Genomic DNA, 9,628 nt, shown 5'->3' with positions numbered 1-9,628 from the left:
GCCACCCTGCGGAGAAAGCTCATTTCGGCCGCTTGTATCCGGGATCTTGCCCTTTCGGTCATGACCCAAAGTTCATGACCATAGGTGAGGGTCGGAACGTAGATTGACCAGTAAATCGAGAGCTTCGCCTTATGGCTCAGCTCCTTCTTCACCACGACAGATCGGTACATCGACCGCATTGCTGCAGAAGCTGCACCGATCCGCCTGTCAATCTCCCGTTCCATCCTTCCCTCACTCGTGAACAAGACCCCAAGATACTTGAACTCCTCCACTTGAGGCAGGAACTCTCCACCAACCTGAAGGGAACAAGCCACCCTTTTCCGGCTACCTACCACCATGATATAATATTAACCCACAGTTGGGGCTCTTTTTTTTGCCAAAAATTTTTGCGTCATCTCATTTGCAGCCGTTATGCAGTTTGCACATGTCTACATTTTGTTGCACATTGGTGTGTTTGGTATTTTTCTACCATGAGTGAATGAATGCACTTACACTGAGATGGAAGCAGAGGTTCAGTTGAGACCGTGTGTATGCTGATTAGGCAGCGCAGTGCAATTCTGGTGCTGATTGTGACCTGAAATCCACCTGCTCAGACCACCTGTTAGATGCATATTTGCAATTTTCCTGACAAACATGAAGGCTGGGAGGCACGAGATCAGGTACCAAAATGTATTTTAATGGCCACACCAACTTGAAATTAACCCTTAAATCCACAACTGATCTGCTGGAATGAATGATGTATTGTGTATCATGAAGATAATTTTTAAATAAGAAAAACAAACTCAGTAGTTCTCAGTGTGTGGCTACAGATATGAATATGGTCAAACAGTGTCGGTGCATGTCAGGATGCACCATCTGTCCTTACAGGATGCAGCCAGAGCTGATCTGCAGTCGGTGTCTAGGAATCCAAATCCATGTTAAAAATGACACATGATGAGCCAAGATACATAACAACCACCCTGCAGACGTCTCCATTAATCCAGTCAGGGAGCAGGTCAAGTCAGTCTGGCCTCAGTGTGGCTGCTGTCACTGCTAAGTTACAGTTTCTCCAAACCAACAAGTTTCACACAGACATACCTTCATTACCACAGGGATATATGCTGTGTCTGTTTTGCATTTTTATTGTAGTTTGATTGGCTTTGAGAGCAGCTGCAGGTGGAGGTAAAGTGGATGACACTGGCTGTGAGCTCTGGTGGTCCACAATCAGTTTCACCACAAACAGTGATTACTATATGATTTTATTGTGTTATTTTAAAACAGTGAAGTGTTTATAAGGTTATGTGTGAGACCCCCGTGGATTTCACACACTGGATGCAACTGTGAGCAAATTACACTCTAAACTGCTGCTGGTTCCAGGATCACAGACTTTCTATCTTCCATACTCAAAAGCTGCTCAGTGATATCAGCAGACTACTGGGTGAATATTTATGTGCAGTACTTCTACATGAATAGTTTTGTCACTGTCAGTCTAGGAATGAAGTACATAACTGGCAGGAGAAGAATCTCTCCTCTCATATATTTTATGTCCTGACATCAGTGACATCAGTCAGTCAGGTGTCCGTCCTGCTCTTTAAAGGGGATGAGGAGCTGGTTTGACAGAACTAAATCCAGCCCCACCTCCACTTGGGTTAATAAATGGCCTTTTCCAAGGTCTTCCACTTGTCTGTCAGTAAAATTCCATAAATCTACACATTCCTGATAAAGTGAAACTTGACAGTTCAACTTAACATAAACTGTGATTGTTGTACATTTTGTCCTGAATTTTCAGTTTTGTAGGTAAAACCAATGATATGATATAACCAATATAATATTTATTGTTTGTAGTAAACAATCACCTTGTCTTTCATGGCAAACTAATTTCATCCAGCACCTGTTGACCACACCATGTACAGTAACATTCAACATTCACAACACTGCCCTCTTTTTCCTCTTTTATGTAGCTAACAGAGCTGTTTATGAAATGCCTTATGACACAATGTCAATAACTGAGTCAGTGGTGCACTGATGCCAATATTAAAATGCTGTCAATTATGAAAATGAGAAAAGAGTCAATATTTCCTTCAGTAATGCGCTAACACTGTCTGAGAATGTCAATAAATTCTGGAATTATGAATATCATAAAGGTCAGTGGAATGTCTAATGTGTCAGGCTGACAGTACAAGCTGTTACGCACGGTGGGCTTCACACCTTTAACTTTTACTTGCTTGTTCGGTTGGTGTAAAACAGCCTTGATAGAGAGAAAACACGCAGTGCTAAATTGTCTTGTTCACTATTGATTGTCTGTCTTATTGTTTGTGCCACTTCAGAATTCAATGTTCCCAGATCCCAGAGAAATAATGGACAAACTTTGCACATTGGATGTTCTAATAATCTGGAAATTTCAGTCCCATTGGTCTTTTCCTTCACTGTACAGACAAATGTACAGAACTGGTGAAAGATTCTATAATGTGAAAGTGTGCATTTACTTGGATCTTTGGTTGCACAAGTATGAAGCAAGTGTGTGTGTGTGTGTGTGTGTGTGTGTGTGTGTGTGTGTGAGAGAGAGAGAGAGAGAGAGAGAGAGAGAGAGAGAGAGAGAGAGAAAGAGATACTTTATTATTATTATGCTAAAAAAACAATAAAACCATGAAACAATCAGCAATAAATACGTAACAATAAAAAGACAACAACAAGAACAATCAATAAACAACTACCCTTTTAAAAGGCAGGTATACCAGTGTTTCCAAAGTACTGAAGTATATCACATGTCACTATATGCAATATTAGTCACAAATAAAACAATGTTGTTTCCAGAACTATTCAAACGACAAATAAATTTATACATTAAAACAGCAGATAGCGTACTGATCCGAGATGACACAAACAATTCACTGGCACTCATCCATCTAGGCCTTTTCAATACTAACCTTAAGGTGTCATTTTAGGCCACTGTCAGTTTCCTATGACTGCCTTTTTTATAATTAGACCATAGATGAGCAGTGTACAGGGAGGTACAGTACGCTCTAAACAAAGTCAATTTTACTCCATCCGAGCACGAACCAAATTTCCGAACCAACAAATTTGCTTGTGCACACAACATGCGGCACTGCCGATACATATCCTCGTCATCAGACAAGCAATCATTTATAACATGACCCAAGTACTTAACTTCATCACACACAGTTAAAATGTTACCAGATAACTTAAAAGAAGGGAATTGCAAGGGACCCGTCCTCTTTTGTGTGGCATATCATAATAACACTTTTAGCAGAACTATACTTGACATTGTGAAGCTCCCCAAACAGAGAACATACAGTACATTCAAGAGCTGCTAGAGACTTGCTGAGCTGGGACTAAAGATCACCAGATCATCTGCATACATTAAGTGATTCACTAATGTACCTCCAACCATACATCCTGTTTTACACATATTTAGCTCCTTAGAGAGACCATTCATATAAAAATTAAACAAAATTGGGGACAACAGACTACCTTGTCTTACCCCGTTACAGGTCTGAAAGGGTGCAGATATACAATTATCCCATCTGACACACATAGTCTGGTGGGTATACCAATATGACAAGGATCTCACAATATATTTAGGCACTCCAGTGTCACACAATTTCTGGAATAACTTCCTGTGATTCACACGATCAAAAGCTTTAGAAGTGTCTAAAAAACACATACGGTAAAATTTTTACTTTTATATTTACTAACTAGTTCTTTCAAAGCAAAAATACACATATCAGTGCCATGATTGGCTTTAAACCCAAATTGATTATCAGTAGAGCCAATAAGATTATGAAACCTACTCAGGCAAGATGTTCTACAGAAATGCGGACCATCCCAGTAGACTTATTTGCTGACAAATTGCGTATTGCTTGAGAAACCTCATATGTTTGAATGGAGTCAACAAAGTCAAACCTACCTATAGATCAAATCAAATCAAATCAAATTTCATTTGTATAGAGCCAAATCATAACAAAAGTCATCTCAGGACACTTTACAAAGTAAGGTCTAGACCTTACTGTTATCACTATTATTACATAGGGAAAGCCCAACAAATCCCCCTTGAGCAAGCACTTGGCGACAGTGGGGAGGAAAAACTCCCTTTAAACGAAAAAACCTCCGACAGACCCCGGCTCTTGGTGGGCGGCAAACAATCAAACACTGGTCAGGTTGATGTGGCCGGTGACTGCTCATCAGAAACATAGAGCTCCAGGGCCAGGGCAACCTGCAGAAAGGTACAGGGAGAGAGAGAGGACACACTACGGGAGAGAGGAGACACAATGTTAGTGATGTGTAATGGTGGCATATAGAAGCATAGGGAGAGAGAGGAGAGGAGAGCGGAGGATAGCGGAGGAGAGGGGAGGAGAGGAGAGGGGAGGGGAGAGAAACTCAGAGCATCATGGGCCCCCCCCAGCAGCCTAGGCCTATAGCAGCATAACTAAGGGAAGGCTCAGGGTCACCTGATCCAGCCCTAACTATAGGCTTTATCAAAAAGGAAAGTCTTAAGTCTTATCTTAAAGGTAGAGAGGGTGTCTGCCTCCCGAACTGAGACTGGGAGTTGGTTCCATAGGAGAGGAGCTTGATAGCTAAAGGCTCTGCTTCCCATTCTACTTCTGTGGATTCTAGGAACCACAAGTAAACCTGCACTCTGAGAGCGAAGTGCTCTGTTAGGATGATAAGGCTCTACAAGGTCTTTAAGATATGATGGAGCCTTGTCATTAAGGGCTTTGTATGTTAGGAGAAGAATTTTAAATTCTATTCGGAATTTTACAGGGAGCCAGTGGAGAGAAGCTCTAGAGAAAGTTTCACTAGGGACACAATAGATCACAGTAGCAGTGTCACCAAAGCTCAACTATCTTATCCGGGCCAGAAACTCCATCAATAGTATGGGGTAGAGAAAATCTACTTCCGTTAATATGTTTAACATCTTTTCAGAATGATTTCATATTATTCCTTAGGAGTTTTTCAGCCATAAAGTCAGACCTCAGCTTTTCTTCATTTTTCATAATAAATCTTATAGCATACTTATATTCTGTGCTTGTACGCTTTTTAAGCTCAAATATAGGCCCGTATCTGGGTTTACCAGCAAGGGCCCAGGACGTTGTTGCATCACGAGCTCTAGCCTTATATTCAGCCACATAAGTGCTCCACCCAGGTTTAATTTAGCACTTCTCTTTTCTTTTATAATAAGGCATACTAGTTTCTATCAACACCCAAATAATATTAGAATACATACAAGAAATATCAGCCTTGTGGCTAACAGGAGTACAGTGAAAATCCATACATATAACAGCTTCTCTAGGTAGAGTAATATCACATAACAGTTTAGCAAGATCCTCTGCAGAAACAATGGACCAATCCAACCATTTATGCTTTTGGTTAGTCTGAATTAAAATAGGTACAAAATAAAATCTAATGGCCATCTTTACAGGAATGTGGTCAGAAATGTTATATAGAATGACAATATTCTCCAAAGCAGCATGTGCATCAGCTGTTGAAATACAGTGGTCTAGCCACGATGTTGTATGCCAGGCCTCACTTATATATGTATAGCTCTGCCTTGGTAAAAGCTCACTACTAGACAGAATCAGTTTATTATCAGCGCAAAGATGCACCATATGCTTCGCGAAAACAGAGTTCTTGTCTGAGATATCTGCATTCATATCACCCACAATATATACACTAGTAAGCCCCTCACTCTATAAAAGAGCTAATAAAAGCCAACTTATTCAGATATTCCTCCTCAATTTGGCTACATTCATACAGGGCATAAACATTTAAAATCGCCAGTTCCTTATTGTCCTGAATCAGGCGTATTGCAATGCACCAGTCCACATCAAGCCTGTCCACATTAATCATTGGATCCAACCTCTTAGACCACAGGATAGCTACACCTCCAGGAATTCTTCCTCGCTTGATACCGAGCCCAAGGTATCAACTATCTTATTCCCGGCACCAAGGAAGCCATCATCAATAGAGACAAGACCACTTAAGTCTTGCTTAGCAAGGAATGTCTCTTGTAGACACAAAATATCACATTGTTCCAGCAGCTCATCAACAACAGTATGGCGAGCTTTATCCTCCACGCTCTGGCCTAAGCGCAGGCCATGACAGTTGTATGATATAACATTAATTACCATAATATTTATTGGCTTGAGCTTGCATCGGCACCAAGATAAATCCCGGCTTGAGTAGAAAGAGTGGCGTGAGCATTACCAGTTTTGCGCAGCTCATAATAATGCCTCACAAAGGTATCCTCTGGCCATAGTTCTGGATTATACATGTCATCCACTTTGTTACATTCAGCAGAAACTTTAAAAGAGGCATACCTGGTGTTACCTGCAACAATTTTGAGACATGTAACATCATGCCCAAGTTTATCTCTTAAGTAAGCACGTAACGCTTCAGCTACCAAATCAGGTGAAAATTTAGATTCAAAAACACTAACCAGCTTAGTTTTAATCATCTTAATGTTTCCAGTTGATCCTGTGCCCACAACAGATTTGCCAGCTTTTCTCCAACCGGCCACGGTTGTGCCTACACACTTGGCAACAGCCTGCTTCCTTAACTGACGTTGACTCTGTTTCGCAACCAAGCTCCACATTGGTGAATCGGGAAATGGTGTTGCTCCACCGGAGCATTCCACCAGGGCAGCCCCATCCACATCAGGAAGCACCTGACCCTCAGTCCCTTAGAGACCACACACCACGTCCCTCTGCTCACCTGCCAAGGAATCAGCGCTGTTAGCCTCCGCTGAGTCCAACAACACGCCACCCTGGCCTGCACGCTATTCCAGCGCACACACCCGCTTGTTCATATCCGCCGCAACGGCCCGCAGACCCTTGCTAGCTTTGGCTTGCAGGTGAGCAGCTTGCTTCATAGCACTAATTTCGGCATGAAGATGCTCCATTTTGCGAAGCAGATCATGTCCATATTGGTGAAAGTCACTGGTGGCAGCTCATCTAAGTAATGAGACACAAATCTAGGCATATCCTCCCCACATTCATTCAATACCTTAAGGCATGCCTTAACGTTGTTAATGTCTTTATGCACTCCTTTTTAAGAAACATTACGCTGGGTAGTGACACAGACTTCGAAGAGCGTTTTCTTGGAGGCCTCAATCCACTCCTTATCAAAGGTGTTGACTGCCAGCAAAACAATTTCATCCTGACTTAAAGTTCTTATTTTTACAGAGAAGAAGTGTAGAAACTCATCCTCTACTATAACTTTGCCATTAATTGTTGTATAAATCTCAGGTTTAAGACGACCCTTGGCAAACATGGGAGCTCCAGGTGCACGGGCAGGTGCTGCATCCACCATCTTGTCTTCCTTCCTCAATTATATTAGCGTACAGTAGGACTATGTTTTATTTTCTGAAATCTTCATCTTGCACTGCGATTGAAAGCCGAGCGTAATGTTTCATGTTTTCACTGTGAATTGAAACCATAACATGCATTCACGCTGATACAGAGAACTGCCTGTGATGGCTGCTGTATCATTGTAGCTACAGTACTGATCTATTTTGTAGGAAATGAACATATCAGATCAGACTGAACAAAGTGACAAAGAATGGAAACAAGTGGCAAACAAGAGGACAAACATTCATCTTTTCCAAAGAGTATAAGACAAGATGTGAAGGAGGAAAAATCTTCTGCAGGATTAGTGCTGAAAATACAACATAAGGGTACAAGATAAGCTTTAGAGTTAAAACAAAGGAGGAAAAACATGTAGGCTCAAAAACAGGGCTCCTTCACAAAGGATGCCTCATTCACAGAAAACTCATATCACCCCTAGGGCTGACCAGCTACAGGAGGACAAGGCAGTTCAGATTTGACATGAATCAGCTAAAGACAAGAGAGAGACACAAAAATGAACTGGAAAACTGGAAAAGACACAGGCTAACTCTGTTCCTTCCAGCAAACCTCTGTCTCTTCTTCTGCTTTTGACTACTGGCTGCAGAGGAAAGGCGACAGAGGGAATGCACCCACTGCTGATGATGCAGTTCCCAGTTGATCCTAAGATACTAGAGCACAAGTCAGTGACGCTCCAGGAGAGCCTGGTTGCAGACTGTGGTAGCCATTTGTGATTTCAGGCCATTTACTGTATATCAATAATAAATTACAATGGGAGCAGGTCAGACAAAAAGGACACGTCTTAAAAATATTACAAAATACACTTAGAGAATGAGGAAAAGTTTGAAATAAAGGTTTGTCATTAATACTGGCCTGTTTCACATAGAGACCTAGTTCTCTTGGGCAGCTTTTGGGTCTGATTCGCCCCTCCTGACAATCACATGGGCGTTCTCACCTCAAGACTGGTCTGAACTGATTATCTGCTCAAATGATCCTATAGTCTGAGGAGTTTACAGACATAATCTCTATTGGGTTGAGATCTGGGCTCTGACTGGGCCACTCCAAAAGGCGGATTTTGTGTCTCTGAAGCCATTCTGTAGTAGATTAACTTCGATGTTTAGGGTCATTGTCCTGCTGCATCACCCAGCCTGTTCTGAGCTTCATCTTGTGGATAGCCACCCTGACATCATCCTGTAGGACACCTGGATAAACTTGGGAGTTCATTTTCCCTCTACATTGGCAAGCGGTCCAGGTCCAGAGGCAGCAAAGCAGCCCCACATCATGATGCTCCCTCCACCGTACTTCACTGTTGGGATGATGTTTTCATGTTGGTACATGGTTCTCTTTTCACGCCATACGTAGTGCTGTGTTCTTTCTACAATTCTACCTTGGTTTCATCTGTCCACAGCACATTTTCCCAGTAGTGTTGTGGAGCGTCATGGTGGTCTTTGGCAAACTTCAGGTATGCTGCCATGTTGTTTTTATAGAGCAATGACTTCCTCCATGGTGTCCTGCCATGAATACCACATCCGTTCAATATTTTGCATATGGCTGACTCATGAACAGAGATAGTTAACCAGCTCCAATGAATCCTTCAAGTCTTTAGTCGTTTTTTTTTTTTTTTTTTTACCTCAGTGATAATTCTGCATTGTGCATTTGGAGTGATCCTGGCTGGGCGCCCACTTCTATGGAGTGTAGTCACAACACCAAATTGTCTCCATTTACAGTGGGGCAAATAAGTATTTGATACACTGCAAGTTTTCCCACTTACAAAGAATGGACAGATCTGTAATTTTCATCGTAGGTACACCTCAAATGTGAGAGACAGAATAAAAAAAAATGCAGAAAATCACATTGTATGATTTAAAAAAAATTAATTTCCATTTTATTGCATGAAATAAGTATTTGATACAATAGAAAAATAGAACTTAATATTTGGTACCGAAACCTTTGTTTACAATTATAGAGGTCAGACGTTTCCTGTAGTTCTTGACCAGGTTTGCACACACTGCAGCAGGGATTTTGGCCCACTTCTCCATACAGATCCAGATTTTTCATGTCTTGGGGCTGTCGCTGGGCAACACAGAGTTTCAGCTCCCTCCATAGATTTTCTATTGGGTTCAGGTCTGGAGACTGGCTAAGCCACTCCAGGCCCTTGAAATGCTTCTTACAGAGCCACTCCTTAGTTGCCCTGGCTGTGGGTTTGGGGTCATTGTCATACTGGAAGGCCCAGCCATGACCCATCTTCAATGCTCTTACTGAGGGAAGGAGGTTGTTGCCCAAAATCT

At 41.8% G+C, this 9,628-nt stretch overlaps 1 protein-coding gene across 1 annotated transcript in view; it reads left to right on the top strand.

The window, feature by feature from the left end:
* The window catches only part of LOC109967270 (NT-3 growth factor receptor-like), a 410,435-nt gene that overhangs the window by 14,420 nt on the left and 386,387 nt on the right, over positions 1-9,628 (top strand). The window lies entirely within an intron of this gene.

Source organism: Monopterus albus, unplaced genomic scaffold (assembly GCF_001952655.1).
Source record: "Monopterus albus unplaced genomic scaffold, M_albus_1.0 scaffold127.1, whole genome shotgun sequence".
NCBI classification, from domain to species: domain Eukaryota; kingdom Metazoa; phylum Chordata; class Actinopteri; order Synbranchiformes; family Synbranchidae; genus Monopterus; species Monopterus albus.
Note: the sequence above shows the minus strand (reverse complement) of the source record. Positions and strands in the feature narration are given on the sequence as shown.